Source organism: Mobula birostris, chromosome 1 (genome assembly GCF_030028105.1).
Source record: "Mobula birostris isolate sMobBir1 chromosome 1, sMobBir1.hap1, whole genome shotgun sequence".
NCBI classification, from domain to species: domain Eukaryota; kingdom Metazoa; phylum Chordata; class Chondrichthyes; order Myliobatiformes; family Myliobatidae; genus Mobula; species Mobula birostris.
Window position 1 is genome coordinate 127,874,694 of NC_092370.1, and position 23,919 is coordinate 127,898,612.

The window sequence follows — 23,919 nt, forward strand, 5'->3', positions numbered from 1 at the left end:
ATCAGTCCGTAAGTAATCCCTTGTCTGTTTGTCCCTCCTCACTGATCTCCCTCCTGGCACTTATCCTTGCAAGCGGAACAAGTGCTACACCTGCCCCTACACCTCCTCCCTCACTGCCATTCAGGTCCCAAAACAGTCCTTCCAGGTGAGGCGACACTTCACCTGTGAGTCTGTTGGGGTCATATACTGTGTCCAGGGCACCTGGTGTGGCCTCCTCTATATTGGCGAGTCCTGATGTATATTGGGAGACTGTTTCGCTGAGCACCTACACTCCATCCACCAAAAGAAACGGGATCTCCCAGTGGCCACCCATTTTAATTCTGCTTCCCATTCCCATTCTGATATGTCAAACCATGACCCCCTCTACTGTTGCAATGAGGCCACACTCGGGTTGGAGGAGCAACACCTTATATTCCATTTGGGTAGCCTCCAATCTGGTGGCATGAACATCGATTTCTTGAATTTCCAGTAATGCCCCCCACCCCCATTCCCTTTTCCCTCTCTCACCTTATCTCCTTGCCTGCCCATCGCCTCCCTCTGGTACTCCTCTCCCCCTTTTCTTTCTTCCATAGCCTTCTGTCCTCTCCAAATGGTGTATATGCTGCCAGTATTACTGAAACTTGCACAACAGACCCCAGTGGAAACATGGTGTTTTGCAGTTGTGATAAACAAAATGCACACCCATGTGAACACATTAAAATATCTAACCAAGTGTTTCGGCTTAATACCTCAGAAAAGGTATCTTTGACAATGAACTTCAAGCTGCTGTAGTAGAACACAGAACAGTACAACACAGGAATAGGCTCCTCAGCCCAGGATGGCTGTGCAGAAATAATTACACAAGTCGCTCCATTCTTTACATACCCATGTGCCTTTCTTTCAAAATGTTCTATCATAGCCTCAAAAGGTACTAATATCCTGGCGGGATTGTTTAATATAGCTGTCAGGGAGGGTTTAAACTAAGTTGGCAAGGGGAAGGAAACCAAGGTGTTAGGGTCGAGGAAGAGGAAAATAGAAATAAGTCAAAAATACTGTGCAGCAAAGGTGGCAAGAAGGACAGGCTGGTGAATATACAGGATAATTTGCTGCAAAATAGAAATATAGCAAAATCAGCAACAGATACTGATCTAAATGTACTGTACTTAAATGCACGCAGCATTAGAAATAAAGTGGTTGACCTTGCTGCACAACTGCAGGTTAAAAGATATGACATTGTGGCCATCACCGAGTCATGGCTAAATGATGGATGTGATTGGGAACTGAATATCCAAGGATACACAGTGTATAGGAAAGATAGGAAGGTGGTAAAAGGGGTGGCGTGGCCCTAATGGTAAGTAACAGTATCAAATCAGTAGAAAGAAGGCTCATAGCATCAGAAGAGGTAGAATCCTTATGGGTAGAATTAAGAAATGGCAAGGGTAAAAAGACACTAATAACAGTTATATACAGGCCTCCAAACAGCAGCCGGGACGTGGACTACAAGTTGCAGCTGGAAATAGAAAAAGCGTGTCAGAAGGAAAATGTCAAGATAATTATGGGGGATTTTAATATGAAAGTGGATTGGGAAAGTCAGGAAGGTAATGGATCTCAGGAGAGGGAGTTTGTAGAATGCCTACAGGATGGCTTTTTGGAGCAGCTTGTCTAGAAGCCCACCAGGGGACCGGCTGTTTTGGATTGGGTGCTGTGTAACGAACCTGAGGCAATTAGGGAGCTGAAGGTAAAGGAACCCCTTGGAAGTAGTGATCATAATATGATTGAGTTCAGTTTCAAATTTGAAAAGGAGAAGCTGGTATCAGGTGTATCAATATTTCAGTGGAACAGGGGAAATTACAGTGGTATGAGAGAGGAACTGGCCCAAGTCAATTGGAAAAGTAAGCTAAATGAAGGGACAGCAGAGCAGAATTGGATGAAATTCCTACAAGAAATAAGGAAAATGCAGGAAAAATATTCCAAGAAAAAAGAAAATCATGAATGGAAAAATGGCACAAATGTGGCTAATGAGAGAGGTTAAGGCAAAAATGAAAGCAAAAGAAATGGCGTACAAGGAAGCAAAAATTAGTGGGAAAAATGAGGACTGGAAGACTTTTAAAAACTTACAGAAGGAAACTAAGAAAGTCATTAGGAAAGAAAAGATGAATTATGAAAGGAAGTTGGCGATTAATATAAAGAAGGGTACTAAGAGTTTTTTTTAAATATATGAAGAGTAAAAGAGTGACAAGGGTAGATATAGGACCGATTGAAAATGATGCTGGAGAAATTATAATGGATAACAAAGAGATGGCGGAGGAACTGAATGAGTATTTTGCATCAGTCTTCACAGTGGAAGACATGAGCAATATACCTGATAGCCAGAGGTATCAGGGAATAGAATTAGGTACAGTCAAGATTACTAGAGAGAAAGTGCTTGGGAAGCTAAGTGGACTAAGAATAGATAAGTCTCCCGGTCCGGATGAGGTGCACCCAAGTGTTCTGAAGGAGGTGGCTTTGGAGATTGTGGAAGCATTGGAAATGATCTTCCAGGAATCAATAGACTCTGGCATGGTTCTGGAGGACCGGAAGGTCGCAAATATAGTTCCGCTATTTAAGAAAGGAAGGAGGCAGCAAAAAGAAAATTACAGACCTATTAGTCTGACATTGGTAGTTGGAAAGATATTGGAGTCAATCCTCAAGGATGAGGTTATGAAATACCTCGAGGAGCATGACAAGATAGGCCGAAGCCAGCATGGTTTCATGAAGGGAAGATCCTGCCTCACCAACCTATTGGAATTTTTTGAGGTAATCGCGAATAAGATTGACAAGGAGAGGCTGTGGATGTTGTGTATTTGGATTTTCAAAAGGCCTTCGAGAAGGTGCCGCATATGAGGCTGCTTAATAAGATGAGAGCCCATGGAATTACAGGAAAGATATTGGAATGGGTGGAGCATTGGCTGATAGGCAGAAAGCAAAGGGTGGGAATAAAGGGATCCTATTCTGATTGGTTGCCGGTTACTCGTGGTGTTCCGCAGGGGTCGGTGTTGGGGCCGCTTCTTTTTACGATGTATATCGGTGATTTGGATTATGGATTAAATGGTTTTGTGGCCAAGTTTGCGGATGACACCAAGATAGGTGGAGGAGCAGGAAATGTTGAAGAAACGGGAAGGTTGCAGAGAGATTTAGTCAGTTTAGGAGAGTGGGCAAAGAAATGGCAGATGAGATACTACGTTGATAAATGTACGGTTGTACATTTCGGAAGAAGAAATAATCGGGCAGATTATTATTTAGATGGGGAGAAAATTCAAAAATCGGAAGTGCAAAGGGACTTGGGGGTCCTCGTGCAGGATACCCTAAAGGTTAACTACCAAGTTGGATCGGCGGTAAGGAAAGCGAATGCTATGTTGGCATTCATTTCAAGAGAAATAGTGTATAAGAGTAAGGAGGTGTTGATGAGGTTCTATGGGGCATTAGTGAGACCTCATTTGGAATACTGTGTGCAGATTTGGGCCCCCTATCTTAGAAAGGATATACTGATGTTGGAGAGAGTTCAGAGAAGATTTACGAGGATGATTCCTGGAATGCAGGGGCTAACATATGAGGAGTGTTTGTCGGCTCTTGGACTGTATTCATTAGATTATAGAAGAATGAGAGGGGATCTCATAGAAACATTTCAAATGTTGAAAGGGTTGTACAGAGTAGATGTGGAAAGGTTGTTTCCCTTGGTGGGTGAGTCCAGGACAAGAGGCCATAGTCTTAGAATTAGAGGGTACCCAGTTAAAACAGAGATGAGGAGAAATTATTTAGCCAGAGAGTCGTAGATTTGTGGAATTCGTTGCCACATACAGCTGTGGAGGCCCAACCAATGAGGGTGTTTAAGGAGGAGATTGACAGGTATCTAATTAGTCAGGGTATCAAGGGATATGGGGAAAAAGCTGGAAATTGGAACTAGATGGGTGAATATTTTAGCTCATGGGCGAGCTGCGGAGCAAACTCGATGGGCCGAATGGCCTACTTCTGCTCCTTTGTCTTGTGATCTTGTGATATTTGCAATTAGCATCATCACTGGCAGCACATTCCTATATAAAAAAACTTCCCTGCACATCTCCTTTGAACATTGCTCTCTCAACTTAAATGTTTTCCTTCCAGTATTGTACAATTTAACCCTTGGATAAACATACTGAGCGTGTACTGTGTCAATGCCTCTCATGTGTACCAGGATGATGATAGTCATCTTAAAGAAGGTGGGAACTTCAAATTGAAGCAGGGCGAGGTATAAAATGCCTGCAAATATCCCTGCTAGCTGCTCGGTGCAGGATCTAAGGAAATGGCCAGGGACACCATCCTGGTCAAATGTTTTCTGCAGATTCACACTTCAGAAGACTGATCTTGCATCCTCAACGGGGAGCGTGGGTTGACGTGCATTGGAGGTTGTCGGGCTGATTGGTAACATACTGCTGTTCAAAACATGCATAGAACACATTAATCCCACCGGAAGGAATGCGCTGTAGACAGCGATGCGGCCCAACTTCATTTTGTAGCCTGTACTAGCCCTTCCACAGATGATGGCCATGACTTGGTTTTGGATTGGAAATGTATCTTAGCATCTCTAATAGCTTTAGAGGTCATAACCCAATTTCTTGTAAAGGTCAGGGTCACCTGATTTGAATACTGAAGTTCCTAGATCTCTGTAAGGAGTGGAGATTCTGGTTCATCCATGATTTGATGGTAATGCTGTAATATATCCTTCATTCCCTTTGCAGGATCCCGAGATATTCCCAGTCCCTAGGCTTTTTGCTGTTGTTCCTCTCTGCACATTGTGGCGCATCAGGTGATAACCTTGCCTTTCTTTTAGCAATTTTGTTTGTTTTTTTATGAGGCCGAGTTGCTAGCTCAACGCTCAACCCTGAACAGATGGACAGCGTGCAAGGAGCCGGCCGGATTCGAACCCGGGACCATTCAGCTCAAAGTCCGGTGCGGATGCCACTACACCACCGCCAGACAAACCTCTACATTTACAACACTGTAAGTCTTTTCTGTATCCTAATTTCTCTTGACAACGGTGAATGGAGTGATGTTCTTGTATTTTTTTTGGGGGGGGCGTCCCTTAAGGAGATATACACTTATTGCAAATTATGTATTGTTTAGTCATTGCTTCTTCACTGGCATACCATTTTGTGTACTTTCCCTCTCTACCATAGCTAACTCAAATCTCATACCTTCATAGGACATTGGCTTCAGATAGAAAGAACTAAATCACTTTTAATCTTTATGTTAAATTCTATTATGTTCAAGATCATTCTTCTACAAAGGTTGCTTAACTGCAAATGTTATTAATAGTTTGCCTTTTCACATTACTATGTTTTCTTGTAATAATGTCACATCATACCGTATGGAACCAGACCCTTCAGCCCATCTTGTTTGAACTGACCATTAACCGTTTGCATAAATCCTAGTTTTTATTCTCCCCACATTGTCATTGACTCTTCTTCCCAGATATTACAACTCATCTACACACCAGGAGTAATTTACTATGGATAATTAGCCTACCTGGCGGCGGGGTGGAGATACATCTCTACCAAAGGAGGTGTAAGGTGGTCCTGCCCTCCGCCAGCCTGCAGGTCACCCTTGGGCAAGGTGTAGCACCATCTTAAACCCCCCCCCCAACCAATCAGGGTCACGTGAAGCCATGGGAACAGGTGGTGGATGGTCATGCCGAAAACTATCATGGTCATGGAAAGACCATGACACGGCACATAACGAACAAATTAATCTATCAACCAGCATGTCTTCCAGATGTGGGAGGAAACCAAAACCCCTGGTCATGGTGGAAGAGCAAGCTCCATAGAGACAGCACAGGTGGTCGGGGTTGAACATGGGCTGCCAAATTTGAGGCAGCAGCTCTGCTAGATGCCTCACGGTGTTGCCCCATTGCCTCCTTAACAACCTGACCGGGCAAGTCATTTCTCACATACTTCATCATTTTCTGTTTCACACTTACAATTACTTTGGTGTGTTGTGTGTGTGTGGATTAATGGCCCCTTGTCACTTGTGCTTTTAATTATCTGCTTTTGGGGCCATAGACAACTCCCAAAAGTGCTTTCTGCACTTTGCCATTCACCACTTCATCTAACTGGCCATACTTCTTGATCCTTTTCATCTCATTTCTTGATATCAAGGTTAGTTACCCATCTCCTTTTGCATTTTACCCCTCTCTTCTAAAAGCCAATCACACTATGTAATTTTCAGCCTCGCTCTCCTAACAACCACGTGTTTGCAAAGACTATCATAATGCACCAATAAATATATGCTTGTATCATTTCACCTTGCTAAAGCACCTTCATTTATGATTTTAACATTCTTTTTGCTTTTCACTCCAATGCTCTGTTCCTCTGGGTTGTCATTCCTTCACAATTTACTCTTCAATGCTCACACCCTTTCCCTGCCATGCAATTTAAAACACCATCTTCAGTCCTAGTTATTCAACTTGCAGGGCACCAATTAAAATTAAGCCAATTCCAATAGAACTACTCCTTCTGTTCCCTATTCAGGTGCCAGTGCCAGTGCCAGCGAAACAATTTCTCTCAGCCATTCTTTGAGTCCTTTCAACTCCAAAGCATTTTATTCATGAGCTGTACCTCTGATTTATCTACTCCAGGTGTAAATTACTCCAGTGGATTACAGCTTCAAATAATGTGCCTATAAAAAGTATTCACCCCTTTGAAAGTTTTCATGTTTTATTGTTTTACAACACTGAATCATAGTAGATTTAATCCGTTCTTTTTATGATCAGCAGAAAAAGACTTTCATGTCAAAGTGAAAACAGATCTCTACAAAATGACCTAAATTAATTACAAATATAAAAGACAAAATAATTGATTGCATAAATATTCACCCCCTTCAAGTCAGTATTTAGTTGGTGTACCTTTGGCAGAAATTACAGCCTCGAGTCTGTGTGGATAGGTCTATAATCAACTTTGAAACATCTGGACACTGCAATTTTTCCCCATTCTTCTTCACAAAACTGCTCAAGCTCTGTCAGATTGCATGGGGGTCATGAATAAACGGCTCCTTTCAAGTCCAGCCTCAAATTCTCAATTGGATTGAGGTCTGGACTTGGCCACTCCAGGACACTAACTTTGTTGTTTTTAAGCTATTCCTGTGTAGCTTTGGCTTTATGCTTAGGTTCATTGACTTGCTGGAAAACAAATCTTCTCCCAAGTCACAATTCTTTTGTAGACTGCATCAGGTTTTCCTCTAGGATTTTCCTGTATTTTGTTGCATTCATACCCTCTATCTTCACAAGCCTTCCACAGCCTGCTGCAGTGAAGCATCCCCACAGCATGATACAGCCACCACCATGCTTCACGATAGAGATGGTGCGTTTTTGATGAATTGCAGTGTTTGGCTTACACCAAACATAGCGTTTAGTCTGATGGTCAAAAAGCTCAATTTTGTTTTCATCAGACCATAGAACCATCTTCCAGCTGACTTCAGAGTCTCCCATGTCTTCTGGCAAACTCGAGCCGAGATTTCGTGAGTTTTTTTTGCAACAGTGGCTTTCTCTCTGCCACTCTCCCATAAAGCTGTGACTGGTGAAGCACCAGGGCAGCAGCTGTTGTGTGCAATTCTCTCCATCTCAGCCACTGAAGCTTGTAATTCCTCCAGAGTTGTCATAGGTCTCTTGGTGGCCTCCCTCTTGCACTAGTCTCCTTCTTGCATGGTCACTCAGTTTTTGAGGACAGCTTGCTCTAAGCAGATTTACAGCTGTGCCATACTCTTTCTGTTTCTTGATTATTGACTTAACTGTACTCCAGGAGATATTCAGTGACATGGAAATTTTCTTGTATTCATCTCCTGACTTGTGCTTTTCAATAACCTTTTGTGTAGTTGCTTGGAATGCTCTTTTGTCTTGATGGTGTAGTTTTTGCCAGGATACTGACACACCAGCGGTTAGACCTTCCAGATACAGGTATACTTTTAGATTAGATTAGATTATGAGGACACGCAATCCTCTTTTACTGTCATTTAGTAATGCATGCATTTTACTACAACCAATTGAAACAACTTGACTGTACACAGGTCTCCAAAATCAGATGCCATTTAATTAGTTATGTGACTTCTAAAACCAATTGACTGCACCATGGATGATTTGGTGTCTCACATTAAGGGGGTGTGAATGCTCATGTAATCAATTATTTTGTGTTTTATATTTGTAATGAATCTAAATCACTTTGTAGAGAACTGTTTTCACGCTGACACGGAAGTCTTTTTCTGTTGATCAGTGTCAAAAGGAGCCAAATTAAATCTGCTGTGATTCAATGTTGCAAAACAATAAAACATGAAAACTTCCAAGGGGGATGAGTACTTTTAATAGGCACTGTAGGTTTCGTGTATACAGTATATCAGATCTCAAATCATGCACTACACTTGCTTCCATAAGTAATTACCTCAGTAACTATGGATAACTGTAAATACATCTTTTCCTAATGTAACACCCTGGGAACGGCTTCACTTCTAACATAGGTCTTTCTGCAGAAGCAGTGTTTGGGTTCTGGTTAGAGCTAACGGGTGCTTTAGAATGTGAGCTGTCCAATGAAGGGGGAAAGTTTTCATGTTGTGTGCCCGACACCGGTGTGAGCTGGGTCTTTTGTTCGGCGGGAGATGAAAGGAGAAGATGCCGGAGGAGAGGTCATAGGACTCGACCTGGCGCGGGGCTGCGATTTGACGAAGCCTGGGGAGATCGAAGGAGGATCAGCGAAGGGGAAACTGTGAGCTCCAACTTGTGCACATTAGACTATTTCATAAAATGGGCACTTTTCTTTTTTTTTGCTTTTTCTTTACTAACGCTTTAGTTGAATTAAGAATCATAAAGCTAAATCGTTAAAGGTTTGCAGTGTACCGTCTGTTATTTAGTGCTATTTATTTGTAACGGTAACGAATCACTCAGCATCCACACAAACAGGGGGATTCAGGGTGGGCTCGCAGCTCAATCTCACACATTTGCTGGGGCCGGAGATTGTCTTCCCTAGACTTACATAGCCAACAGAACCAGAGTATTGCACAAAACATCAACCGATGTTTTCATCAACTTGAACTAGTAACAACTAGTATCAACTACTTGTGTTTGGCAAAACTCTAGGAGAACAAAAACATTCTCTTCCATGTTATCCTTATCCAGAATCATTCTAGTTTGTGGGCCCAGTCTTTCAGGTTCAATCGTGTAAATGGCCAAGGCAGGATTGGTCAGGCTAATAGCTTATTACTTTACCAAAGTTGCTTTCCTCTATTTAGCTGCCTGAAAGCGGAAGGTATTCAGTCTAAGAAGATCTGTTAAATAGACTTTGCTATCAGAATGGTTTCTTCTTTGTGTTAATTTCCAAGGTATGTGTTAAATAAAAATGTCTTTAGTGATGCTTCCAGGGTCTTCTTTGAACCTTTCTGGAGCTCTATGAGCTTGATTAAACTGGGAATAGTGAATTTGTTTTGAGAGACATATCTGATACGATCACGGGCCCAACTCATTTGGCTCTGGATAGGACACTGGCATTTGGGCGGTGGTCTTCCCCTTTGATTCTGAAGGTCTAGGACAGGAGGCACTGATGTTCTGTACAAAAGCTGCTGTCACAGCCATCAAGTGTTGGTTTGACTATGGCATTGTACAGACTGAGCTTGGTTAGGGACTGGGAGCTATGACCATCGAAGGCATGATGCGTTAACTTGCAATAAACAGAACTTAAAAACTAATTACATCCTCTGTCAGACATTAGTCTGGAGTATCCTCTTCTCTAATAAGAAGATTCTCCTGGCTACTTTGCCTGTGGTGGTGGTGGCATCCGTTAGTCTCGCGAGACCATGGATCTGCACCTGGAAAGTCCTGCTTTAGTCTGTATTGGAAAAGCAGCATCTGTTCTGGCTGTAGAGGCCCACACAGGAGTGTCAGCCTTGGCTGCAGTGACTGTACTTGAAGGCGCATCCTCCAGTGCTGTCTTGGTGCTGTTTTTCCAACGAGTGAGCTATTCTTCAGCAGCAAGCCTCAGAGCTTCTCTTCTCCAGCCTCCAGCGAGAGCAATCGCTTGCAATCTCCTCCCACCTCTCGATGTTCATGCTCAGTGACTTCATGTCTCTCTTGCAAACATCTTTGATATGAAGATGGGGCCACCCTTGTGCTCTCTTGCTGGAGGCCAGTACCCCATACAGCAAGCCTTTCAGGATCCTCCCATCTGACACGCGGTGTACGTGGCCCAGCCAGCGGAGATGGCGTTGTTGGAGCAGGGTGAAGAGGCTGGGTATCTGGGCGTGGGCTAGGACCTCATTGTTGGTGACTTGATCAATCCACTTGATGTCCAGGATGCGTCTCAGGCTGCGAAGGTGGAAGGTGTTGAGACGCTGCTCTTGTCTGTAGTAGAGACTCCAGGTCTCGCTGCCGTAAAGCAGTGTGCTGAGGACGCAGGCCCTGTAGACTGCAACTTTGGTGTGCATCGTCAGCTTTCTGATCTCCCAGACTCTCTTTGTCAGCCTGGTGAATGTTGAGGCTGCTTGTCTGATCCGTCTGTTGATCTCGGGGTCTAGGGAGAGGCTGTCCGTGATGGTGGAGCCAAGGTATGTAAACTCGTGAACTACCTCCAGTTCGTAGTTGTTGATGGTATTGGCAGGGGGGTGCTCAAATCCTTGGCCCAACACGTCGGTCTTCTTCAGGCTGATGGTCAAGCTGAAGTCCTGGCAGGCTCTTGAGGAGCTGTCCATGAGGCGTTGCAGTTGCTCTTCAGAGTGTGTTGCCAGTGCCGTGTTGTCTGCAAACAAGATGTCCCTGATGAGTACTTCACAAGCCTTGGTTTTCGCCCTCAGCCGGGACAGACTGAACAGCCTCCCGTCCGAATATACACACTTTTTTACATAAATACTGCAATGGGGAAAAAAGTAGTGAATGCTGACTTTCTACTAATGAATACTTATTACTCAAAGAAATAAACCATTCATTATTTTTAACTGGGGATACAATACAATGGAAAGCTTTAATGAAGACTTCATAAATTTGCCACCTCTCAGAAATTAATTAGCAAAGTAGTAGGACACACATGATAGAAAGGGTTTGCACTCTATTATACTACTTTAACATAAGCATTTTTGCAATGATAAACTGGGTAGACAGTTAACATAAGTGGCACACTGTTAATGATGAGAAAGATACAGCAGTCCATCATGTGCCTGACATTTATGGTGTAGACAGAGATAGTTGCTTAGATTAAAAGGGGTCCCTTCTGTGACATTAAGCGTAAGTAGATCATTGACAATATAGAAACTAATATTGTTGTTTTCTTATTTAAACCATGTTCTAAGATTAATATAGAAAACAGTTTGTGTCAAAACACTTCAAATAAATACAGACTATGCCATACTCAAATTTGTGGCCAAATACAACTCTGGAAAATTTTCCGTTTTACCAGTGAAAACAGGAAAACTGAAAAAAAAAATACATCTCTCAACCTAGCTCACCTATGTCCTGTCCTAGTTTCCAATGGATCAAAACTTCATTCAAGCTTTCACAAACTTCATTCGGAGTCTGCCAAGCTATATATGGACAGGAATGTTGGACCAAGAGCATCTGAAATAAATTAAGCCCTCCATAAAAAGTGGCTTTCATTTAATACACATGCAAAATTTGTACTATTTAGCACAATTATGAGCCAAATTGACTAATTAGTTCACTCCCACCCTTTGATAGCTAGGGAACTTCATTCCTTGGCGTTACCACAAGTTTCAAGTTGTAAATGAATGTTGAACTTTTTTTTTGTTTTTAAGTTTGTTTTGCATTTTAACAAAGGTGGTTGACAGTGACCAATATACATTGAATACATAAGTGTTCATGTAGGTAGAGCTACTAGGACTTGATGTAGGATCAACGATTTACAAATCGTTTGTAGATAAATATTCCAGCAAAACCACAGGGGTGCTGAGGATTTGAAGTCACAGTGTTGGAATCCTGTGATGTGGGAATCACGAGGGTGCAGGGATATGTGGAAGTATAGGAGGGGGTACATGTGATGTGGGAATCGCGAGGGTGCAGGGATATGTGGCAGTATAGGAGGAGGTACACGTGAGAAAAGCATGAGCAGACTGGCCTCACTTCTGAGAAAAGGCAACTGAGGGTGACCTGACAGCGGTCTTTAAAATGAGCTTTGAGCAGCAGCCAATCGGAGAGGTACATAGTTCGCTACCGTTCGCTGATTGAGTCAAAAGGACAGCGACTCTCGGCAGTTTTGGAGTGGTGGATGGCAGCCAGTGTTCGGGATTGATTGGCAAGAACAAATTAAAGTTAGGCAGTGGCCATCGGAGCAGAGCAGCCATTGTCAGAGCATCGCTGGAATGGACAGAGTTAGAGTGGAGATTTTGAGGCTTCAGTGAGGAGAGGCTTCGGTCAGAGAAGCTAAAATAAGCTGTGGGTGGAGGCTTTTCCCCCTCCATTACACTTGCTCAGCTAGGAAAGTAGAGACACCAGGCAAGATAGTCAAACGCTCCTCTGGCAGAATGTGGGAAGGCAGGGAGACCTCTAGTGTCCCTGACAATTACATCCGTGAGAAGTGCATCCTGCTGCAGCTTCTAACAATCCACATTAAGGAGCTGGAGCTGGAACTGGATGAACTCTGGATCATTTGGGAGGCTGAGAGGGTAGCAGACGGGACACATTGAGAGGTAGTAACACCCAAGGTGCAGGACAGAGGAAACTGGGTGACAGTCAGGAAGAGGAAAGGGGTTAAGGAGCCAGTGCAGAGTACCCCTGTGGTCATCCCCCTCAACAACAGGTATATCACTTTGGGATACTGTTGGGGCGTGGAGGGGTGGGATGACCTAACAGAAGAAAGCAACAGCGATCGGGTCTCTGGCACAGAGTCTGACTCTGTGATTCAGAAGGAAGTGGGGAGAAGAAGCGAGCCGTGGTAACAGAGGATTTGTTAGGGGAACAGAAAGGAGGTTTGGTGGGTGAGAATGGATGGTATGCAGCCTCCTGAATGCCAGCTTCTGGGACATCTCGGGTCGGCTCCACGGCATTCTTAAGTGGGAGGGTGAATAGCCAGAGGTCGTGGTTCATGTAGGTACCAATGATAGGAAGAGTGACAAAATTCTCCAAAGTGAGTTCAGGGTGCTAAGTTAAAGGGCAGGACCTCCAGGATTGTGATCTCAGGATTGCTACCTGTGCCACGTGCTAGTGAGGCCAGAAATAGAAAAATTATAAAGTTTAATGCATGACTAAGGAGTTGATGTAGGATTGAGGGTGTAAGATTTTGTACCATTGGGCTCTCTTCCAGGGAAGCTGGGACCTGTACAGAAGGGATGCTTTGCACCTGAAATGGAGGGAGACTAATATCCTAGCCCTAAGGTTTGCTAATGGTGCACGGTGGGATTTAAACTAGAATTGCAGGGGGATAGAAATCAGACTGCAAGAACAGTTAGTGGGGAGATTGTGGAGACAGATATTGGTAAGACCTCAGACAAAGTCAGGAAGTAAAGGGTTGAGAGCATGGGGAAACCAGTGTCCTAAGCTGCATATATTTCAATGCAAGGAATGCGGATGAGGTCCGGGCATGGATCAACAGCTGGAATTGTGATACTGTAGCCGTTAGTGAGCCTTGGCTGCAGGAGCGGCAAGACCAGCAGCTCAGTATTCCGGGGTTCTGCTATTCTAGGTGCGACAGAGTGGGAGGGATTAAAGGAGGAGGGATGGCGCTACTAGTCAGGGAAAATGTCACAGCAGTGCTCTGTCAGGACAGACTAAAGAAATCGTCTAGTCAGGCATTATGGGGGGAATGAGAAACAAGAAAGGTATGACCACGTTAATGGGGCTATATTACAGACCACCAACAGTCCTAGGGATTTAGAGGAACAGATTTGTAGAGAGGTTGCAGACTGCTGCAAAGGGGATAAGTTTGTTATAGTTGGTGATTTTAACTTTCCACACATTGAATGGGACTCCCATACTGTAAAAGGGTAATGTTTGTCAAATGTGTTCAGGAAAGCTTCCTTAATCAGTAAGTACAGAAAGTGCCAACCAGAGGGAGTGCGACACCAGATCTCCTGTTAAGGGAAGAAACAGAGCAGATGATAGAAGTTTGTGTAGAGGAACACTTTGAATCTAATGATTATAATGCCATTAGCTTCAAAAGCTAGGTCTAGTCTGCGGGTTGTGATTCTAAATTGGAGAAAGGCCAATTTTGGTGGTATCAGAAATTATCTGGCAAGTGTGGACTGGGTCCAGCGGTTTTCTGGGAAAGATATACTTGGTAAATAGGAGGCCTTCGAAAGTGAAATTTTGAGAATACAAAGTTTGTATGTGCCTGTCAGAATAAAAGGAAAAAAAATAAGTGTAGGGAACCTTGGTTTTCAAGAGATATCGAGGCCCTGGTTAAGAGAGGGGAAAAAAAAGCAGGTGCATAGCAAGTATAGGCAGATCGGAACAAATGAGGTTTTTATGGAGTATAAGAAATTCAAGAGAACACTTAAGAGAGAAATCAGGAGGGCTAGAAGAAGGCATGGAGTTGCTCTAGCAGACAAGGTGAAGGTCAATCCTAAGGGACTCTGCAGATATGTTAAGAACAAAGGATTGAGTGCAAGGGGCAAAAATGGTCTTCTGGAAGATCAGAATGGTAATCCATGTATGGAGCCAAGAGATGGAGGAGTTTGTAAATAAATAAATATTTTTCAGCTGCATTTACTCAGGAGATGGACACGGAGTCTATAGAAGTGAGGCAAAGTGGTATCAACCTCATGGATTACAGAGGAGGAGGTGTTTGTTGTCCTGCGGCAAAACAGGGTAGATAAATCCCCAGGGCCTGATAAGGTGTTCCCCCAGACCCTACAAAAAGCAAGTGCAGAAAGTGTCATGGCACTAGCAGAGATATTTAAATCATATTTAGTGATACGACAGGTACCAGAGGCATGAAGGATAGTCAATGTTGAAAGCATAACCAGGATGTATTTATAGAGGTTGGACAAGTGTCTGAGGAAGAATGGAATAGAGGATCACAGTAGTTGAATTAAAAGAGGATAGGCAGAGGTTGCTCCAATGAATCATAATTGTCCTTATCAACTGGCCAGGTTGTTTGGCTGTTTCTGAGACACATATCCCATGTGATCCTTTTTAAACTGGAATGAAGCTTTGGGATTTAAGTACACCAAAAGGAGCCTGGTGTTTGGGAGATGTAGGTAAACACTATTATAAATTATGTCGAATCTCCTGTGTTTCCAGCACACTTCTTATGAAGTCTCTCCTGTTCTCAGTTGAATCATCTAATCTCTGGAAACACAGCTGAGTTTGATATTTTATTTCACAACACCAGTAATATAAAGGCCATCCATAAAATTAAAATAACAATACAGTAAAGTGATTCCATAAACTCTCACTTCCAATGGAGAGATGCCCCTGCAGAATGCATACTCACAATACAGTATTATAATCCTAACCTGAAAATACATTTCTACTTCTGTTTTACAGAACTGCTGACTCTTTCCCTTGTTTTCACTTTTATATCTGCTTGCTTAAAATTGCATATCACCTGTGAGTATTCAAAAATCATGGTTAATAGCTTTGGGACTAAGGTCAACATCAGCACTGGAAAATACCTTGTCCGAGTGTAAAGGCCATTAAAAAGTTAATAGCCAGTGGGGACAGAAGGGATGGTGTACATTGGAACACATTCACAGCACATCACAATAGGATGATTCAAATGTATTTTAGTCCAGAGAATACAATTCACAACCTTGTCAAATCTATGAAAGCCAAAAACAAGGGTTGCCTTTGTTCACAGCAGTTTTTCAGTTATTGGCATGCAGTGAAGGCCATGTCTGTTTGTACCTCTAATTGGCAAAAACCACATTATGATTCATGGAGTACTTTTCCAGGTAGTAGAAGGAGCCAGTTGACAAGGATACTGTATGTGCAAGCACTTTGCCAGGAGGGAGATACCTTTGTGACTGCCACGATGTGCCTTGTCTCCCTTCTTGAATATGGTCACTACTAGAGCATCTCTGAGCTCTGAGGGCAGTTGCTCCTTTTCCCAGCCCTGTAGGAGCAAGGCATTTATGTGGTGCATGGGCACAGGCCCACCTTCCTTGAGGATCTCTACTGTCAGGACCAGTGGCCTTGCTGCTTTTCAGACTCCTGAAGGCTTCATGGACCTGTTTCGTACTAGGAGGTTCCCCATGCCTTCTCTCACAGGTCGCTGGAGGATTTGGTTTGTAACCTCTGGTCCAGCAGTGCTGGCACAGTTCTCGAAAGAGTTCTCTCCATCAAATGTGTCACCTGATTCTGCCAAGAATTCTTTAGCTGTCTCACCCTTCGCTGGACATTTGACTTGGCTCTGGAGTAGGCTTCTCTTCCAGCCTTGCTGCCGATGTATTTCTTTCTTGGAGTTAAGTTGTTCTATTTCCACATCATTATCATCAATCCTGATGTTTTCTAGACTTCTACCCAAGGATGTTTTTATAAGTATTGAGGATGGTGGGTTTAAGTGGACCCCAATGTTCTTTGATAATCTCCAGATATTCCTGTTGGAGGTTCTCCCCAAATAAGGCCTGAAAGTGTTGTTGGGTGGCAGTGTCAAGTAGGCGCTTTGGTTTTAGTCTTGAATTGATCCGATTCTTATGAACTCCCCTATTTTTTATGAGCCTGATGGATGTGATGGAGCAGATCAGGCAATGATTTGCCCAGCAGTCATCTGTGACAATCATGGCTCTTGTGATATTTACCTCGTGGCGGTACCTAGCTCGGACAACGACATAGTCAATGAGAAGCCACCGTTTAGAACTGGAGTGCTGTCAACATGCCTCAAATTTGTTCTTTCTGGTGCATACTATCAGGTACTCATAAACACTGAGGCTACTGTATGATGGCATGTCAACACATAGTGGCACTGAATCAGAACCTTTCACTGTGAAGACAGGAGTCAAACAGGGCTGTATCATTGCACCCACTCTATTTGCCATCTTTATTGCTGTCATCCTCCACCTCACTGGCCAAAACCTGCCACAATGAATCCCTATTGTATGTAGAATGGGCAACAAACTTTTCAACCTCAACCGGTTCCAGACCAAGAACAAAGCCAGCAGCACCACGAGCATGGAGTTTCAATATGTGGATGACAACACCATCGTGGCACACTCTGAAGAAGATCTCCAATGTATCCTGAATCCTTTTACCAAGGCATAAAGAGCCCTGGTTCATGTGTTTAATATAATAAATGACATAGATCCTATATCAGCCACCACCAGCCAGCCTTCCATAAAACTTGACAATATCGTTCCTGAAAACGTAGACCAATTTCCCTATCTTAGTGGCCTTCTTTCCTCAAAAGCAAGCATTGAACCTGGGTAGTGCTAGTGGAGCCTACACAGATTCCAAAAGAGTCCTTAAAGCCGCAACCTACAGGTCCAAACAAAACTTCAGGTCTAGCTGAAGGGTCTCGGCCTGAAACATCAACTGTATTTTTTTCCCATAGATGGTGCCTGGCCTACTGAGTTCCTCCAGCATTTTGTGTGTGTTTTTCAGTTTTATAGAGCAGTTGTCCTTTCTACGTTGCTGTATGGAATTGAATCATGAACCACCTGCACTAGACACACAAAAGCCCTGGAACCATACCACAAGAGAACCTTACAAAAAGAGTTTGAAAATCAGGTGGAAGATCAAACACACTAACACCAGTGTACTGGAGGAGGACAACATGAACAGTATCTCCACCACAGTAAAGCAACACCTGCTCCAATGGATAGGTCATGTCATCCAGATACCTAACTCACATCTTCCCCAAACAGAACCTCTATTCCCAGTTGAAGGAAGGTCAGTGAATCCCTGGTGGGCAAAGGAAACGCTTCAAAGATAACATCAAAATCAGACCGAAGAAACTTTAACATTGCATCTGAAAACTGGGACTACATTGCACTCAATGAATGCACCTTGAGAAAATATCTATAAGAGGGAGCTGCCCTCTGCACGATGCTGCAGAGAATAAATGGCAGCTGTGAAAGGAGAGACTGAACAATCAAACTGCTCTATAAAACTGTCCAGTAAACACAGCCACCACTTCCTCAAGTCTATACTGAACCAGAATATGTGGATCCTGGATTGGCCTCTACTGCCACCCAAAGACCCACCAATAGATGATGCCTTAGGAGAACATCATACTCAACTCAAGTGATCACACTACTAATTCACAACCTTGTATTGAAATCAATGGAACTGGCTTGGTCATAGCTACAGATCCTGTAGCTATTATCATCTTTTCACTTACACTCATAATGGATAACTCTCATTTAATGGATAACTAAATGTTCTCACAATTATGCTTTCAGAGGGCGGGTCAAAGTGGTAGCCAAGGGCAACACAAAATCTGGGGAAGAAAAGTTGGGTGGGGAAGGAAACGAAATAAAACACAAAAAAGCGAAATGTAAGCAAGTGAAAGAAACACTCAACAAAAAACAATAAAAATATGAGCACATGCTTCTCCATTTTCCTCTTCTATGGACTTCTTAAAGAGGCCAATGAATCTCTGGAATCCTCTACCAATCCATTTCCTCTATCCAACTTGGAACCAAAGCAAGCTCACATTTCACTACCAGAGTGCTGCACCTAACTGCCTATATGGTTGTCTGCTCTTCTCCAGTTTTTATACACAAATAAGCATGACCTGAAGCTGAAAAGACTGTCTCACCTAATGGTGGCTTCAATCCACTGACTTCATACCCACTTCAGCTGGAACTGTATAATGTTGGTGAGGGTTGGAAGAGAATTCAAAGTCACGTGCACAAGTACTGAAAAGTTCTGGCAAAGAAAGATCTCCAGCCATGCCCTACTCCTTCAGTGTCACCAAGAGGACATGGCCACAATCATCATGAGGAAACGTTGGAGATGCATTGGGCACATGATGAGAAGAGAGGCCAACTCCACCATCAAGACAGCACTTCATTGGACCCCTCAATGGCAGAGGAAATGCAGGAGACCAAAGACAACTTGACGCCATACTGCAGAGGCAGAAATGAGGATCCTGAACCACACTTGGGGCACAATAGAGAAGATGGCCAAGGAATGACAGAGATGGAGGACCCTCATTGCTGCCTTAAGTACAAACCGAGTAACAGGCAGTATCCAACAAGTACTGAAAAACCTGCAGCAGCATCATAGGCACATCGCATAATATAAGTAGCTTTCACAAGAAAATCAAATTAAAATAAGTTATACACAATTTTTGCAAGAAAGAACACAAATCAAAGAACAAGAAAGTCCATTTTAATTTAAAGTGATCACAGTGATGCCATTAAAGGTAGTAATTACCTTGTCTTTGACTTTGAATTCTCTTCCAACAATGCCCATAACCGAGTGCGTTTGGAAACAAAACAACATGCTCCTTTACATATCCATCAAACACAGAAGACTGTAAAAGTGATGGGTTTAAATTGGTAGGAATACAAATGTAGTAATGAGATTTACAGACAAGAGAAAATCTGCAGATGCTGGAAATCCATGCAACACACACAAAATGCTGGAGGAACTCAGCAGGCCTGGCAGCATATACGGAAAAGAATATAGTCGATGTTTTGGGCCAAGACTCTTCAGCAGGACCATGCTGCTTGTCTTTTATATTTATAGTCCACAGGATTAAACCCTATTCATCTTTCCAGTGCCCAAGTTGTACATTTTAGATCAACATTAACAAAACTCTGGAGGAACTCAGCAGGTTAGACAGCATTGATGGAAATGAACAAAGTTGACATTTCGGGCCGAGACCCTTCTTCAGGACTGGAAAGGAAGGGGGAAGACACCAGAATAAAAAAAGAGGGAGGAGGTGAAGAAGGCTAGCTAGAAGTTGATTGGTGAAGCCAGGTGGGGAGAAAGGTAAAGGGCTGGAGATGAAGGCAGAGGGGAGTTGGCTATAGGAGAAGGGGATGGAGGATTCCATCTCATTGGGATCTCTTGCTCATCCAAGGAGTCTGAACCTACACACTGGAGGAGAATATTGTATATATACTGTACATTCTTGAGTTCAACCAATCCCACAAAATAAGCTTGACCTGGTGTTTCATACATAGAGTGATAAATGCCAATTTCAGCATTTTTCAAACTAATGAGGACACGAGAGAAACGTTGTTTATCAACATATAGTGTTAGAGTCATAGAATCATATAGTACAAAATCTGGTCCGTTGGTGCATCATGTACATGTTAGTCTATATCAATGCATTGACCAACAGCTGGCCCATAGACTTCTATGTCTTAGCAATAATAATCAGCTCTAGGTTATGATAATTCATCATAACATTCACAACAACATCAATTGCTTGAAATTTAGGGAAAGACAGAAAATTAGATGCCAATTCACAAAGCAAGTGAATCATTATGTGGAATATTCAAAACCCCAGAAATTATAATTGTTCAATTGACTCTTTAGGAAAGTTATTTGTTCAGCTAATTCAGTAACCAAGGTCACCAGCTATTTTGAAATTGCTTCCCAGCATGGGATAGTCTACATTATGACAACATTACTGAGCACAGCTGATACCTGGATCATTGTGATACGGTATCAATGGTCTGGTATGACAACTCAAATGTGCAGGAATGCAAGAATCTGCAGACAACAGTACGCTCGACCCAACACACCACAGATATATCTTTCCCCACCACTGGCAGTTCCTACAGGAGCCACTGCTTCAAAATCCAAGGATCCGCACCATCCGGACCATGCCATTTCCTCACGGCTACCATCAGGGAGGAGACACAGCAGCCTGAAGTCCCACACCACCAATTTCAAGAAAAGCTTCAACCCTTCAGCCAGTCTATTCTGGAACTGAAGCAAAACCATAATCATAAGAGTTTAGCGACACTACAGCCACTTTGACAACTTTCCACTGAAGTGGACTATTTGTTCCAGTTGGGTTCTTTCCTGACAAGAATTGCGTGCCATTTATGCTTTTGCTTTGAATACTGGTTAAATGATGATATGTGTGCCTGTGATACTACTGCATAGAAGCATGTTATTGCACATATCACTATGTGTCACATGACAATAAACATGACTTTACACCTAGTTCATCACAACATCACTCAATTACTTCCAGGACATTTTGTTTTTGAGAGAATTGTTAATTCCGCCAGAGGCAAAAGTAAAAGATAGCAATTTGTACAGAACCTTAAGTGCATATGGGGAATGTTCTCAACAGGTTCCACACCTCGTAGTCAACCTGTCTGGGATAAGCTTTGCTTACAGTTAGATGGTGGTGAATTTCAAGCAAGCTGCAAGGGAGTTAAGATGTACTGGAGAAATTATGAGCCAGTGAAGCTTACAATAGTGACAGAGAAATTATTGGAACCATTGCTGGGGACAGGATTTACTTGCATTTGGAAAAGCATGAACCTACTAGTTCGGAAAAGGGAAGGCCCTGCCTCATAAATTTGCTAGAGTTTTTTGAGGAAGTAATGAAGCTGATTGATGAGGGTAGGACAATGAATGTTATGTGTGTGGACATTAGTAAAGCATTTGACAATACCCTTCATTGTAGGTTGGTTCAAAAGATTAAGTCACCTGGAACCCACAGAGAGTTGGTAACTTGGATATATAGTAGAAGTGATTTGATCATAGAAGATGTTGGGTCATTGTGGGGGTTTTCTGTCAAACTGGATGTTTGTGACCTGTCGTGCTTTGCAAGGATCGGTGCTGTAACCTCTGTTATGAGTGATCTGATTAAAAATATAGTTGACATGAAAAATAGTGGATTTGTGCTTAGTGAGGAAGGTTGTCAAAGTATTCAGCAGGATATAGGGTATAGGATATAGTTGGAAATTTGGGCAGAGAAATAGCAGATAGAGTTTCATCCAGGCAAGTGTGACAGGATGTATTTTGGGAGGTCAATTGTAAGAGGAAGGTAGACAGTAAATAGCAGAAGCCATAGAAGTACTATCTGCAGTGGAAGATCTGCAAAGAAAAAGAACTTCAGGATGTATATTGTATACATTTTTATGACATTAAATACACCTACTGAATCTTGGAGTGCAAGTCCATAGCCCCTTAAAATGGCAAAACAAATGGGCCAAAGTGATAAAATGTAAGAATTCATGTTTCAGCTGTAAAAAACTTTGGTTAGATCATATTTGTATTATTGTCTGCACTTCTGGTTGCCACACTGTAGGAAGGGTATGGACGGTCTGGAAAGAGTACTTATGGTTCACCAGAAAGTTGCCTGGATTTGAATGTATGAACTAAAAGGAAAGGTTGGTCAAATTTAGATTGTTCTCTCCTGAACATCAGTGGCGACCTGACAGAGGTTAATCAAATTATGACAGGCATAAAGAAGGTAGATGTTCTTTTTCCAGGATGGAAATGTCAAAACTGGAGGACATGGTATTAAAGTGAGAGGGGGGATGTTTAAAGGTGGTGTGCAAAGCAAGTTTCATTACATAGAGAGTGGTAAGCAGCTGGAACACTTTGTTAAGAAAGGAATTGAAGCAGATAGGAGAGTATTTAGACAGACAAGTGAACAGGCAGGGAATAGAGGGACATGGACCACATGGAGGCAGATGGAATTAGGTCAGATTGGCATCGTGACTGGCATAGAAGCATGGGTGGGGAGTGTAGAGGAAACTGGCATTAGACTCAGAAAGAGTTCAATGGATAGAGATTTTATGGCAATTGGGTCAGGTGGAATTGGGAAGGGGTAGAGGTTCTGAACAGTACAGGAGGATATATTCCTCCATTACAAACAGCAGCAAACATATCATAAAGGGAGCTTTGTTAGAGAGCCATCCAACATAGAAAAACCCCTTGGGCCAACCAAGTCTTTTTGTCAAAGATAATCTGTGGTCCTTTGGAAGACATTCTCACTGTGCCAGTTGGGAGGGAATTCAAGGATTTAGGTCCAACAATGAGGAACTGGTGACACATTTCCAAATCAGGATGGTGGGGGATATAGAGGGAAGACTGCAGATCTGTTGCTTTGTACCAGAAGTCCTCATCCTTTTTTTAAATGATGGAGCAAATGGGTCTGGGAAATTCAACAGCAGTAAGCCTTGTCATATAACCAGGGTGCATTCTGTAGATATTACACACAATAGCCAATGTGCACTGGTGATCAATGAACTTTCAGGGTGATAGATGTGGCACCATTCACATGTACTACAATGTCCCAGGTAGTTATAAGCTTCATGATGAAGTTTAATTGCCATTCAACTATACATGAATACAGCTAAACAAGATAGCATTCCTCTGGGGCCAAGGTACAAAACACAGTACCAACAGCACACAACACATACCACATATAGTTTTAATAGAAGGAAAAACATACAGTCACATACAGTCAAGTCCCTATGTAGCATGGGCTATAGATTAATGGTGCACGGGATGTTGTCCTGGTCCAACTTGACCTCCACTGAGTGAACACTGATGGACAAGAGGGGCCAGCCTCTAACCCAGTACAGATTCCACATGCCCACAGAAGCTTCTGCTCTCTCCCACACTGCCTCAGTGTCTCCTCTTCTGGACGGCTGCAACAGGTGACACTACGGCATGAGGGCCTGGTACTTATGTAGCTCGTCCACATGAGTTTCAGGTCCAAGGATATTGATGGTGAAGGACTCAGCAATGGCAATGCCACTAACTGTGGTTAGACTCTCCCTCGTGTGCCATTTTCCTGGCATGTTTCTGGCACAGTTACATGCCAATTATTAGCTCATGCCTGAATATTGTTGAAAGCAGACATGGGCTGCTTCGTTTGCCAAGGTATGAATGCAATCAAGCTCTGCCAATCGTCAGCAAATCTCCCTACTTCCGACCTGATGTTGCGTCTGCATCCCTGATCAAACTTGGAAGCAATTCTATGCACTTCTCTCCAGTTATCTAATCATTAGCACATTATAAACTAAAACATCAAGGAAAAGTCCTGGAGCTGCTCAAAGCAGTGGTAGACACTGTGT

The 23,919-nt window shown here is 42.9% G+C and overlaps 1 protein-coding gene across 1 annotated transcript in view; it reads right to left on the minus strand.

Annotated features, from left to right (window-relative positions):
• LOC140199571 (uncharacterized) overlaps positions 1–23,919 on the minus strand; it is a 254,277-nt gene that overhangs the window by 53,712 nt on the left and 176,646 nt on the right. The gene's annotated exons all lie outside the window — the stretch shown is intronic.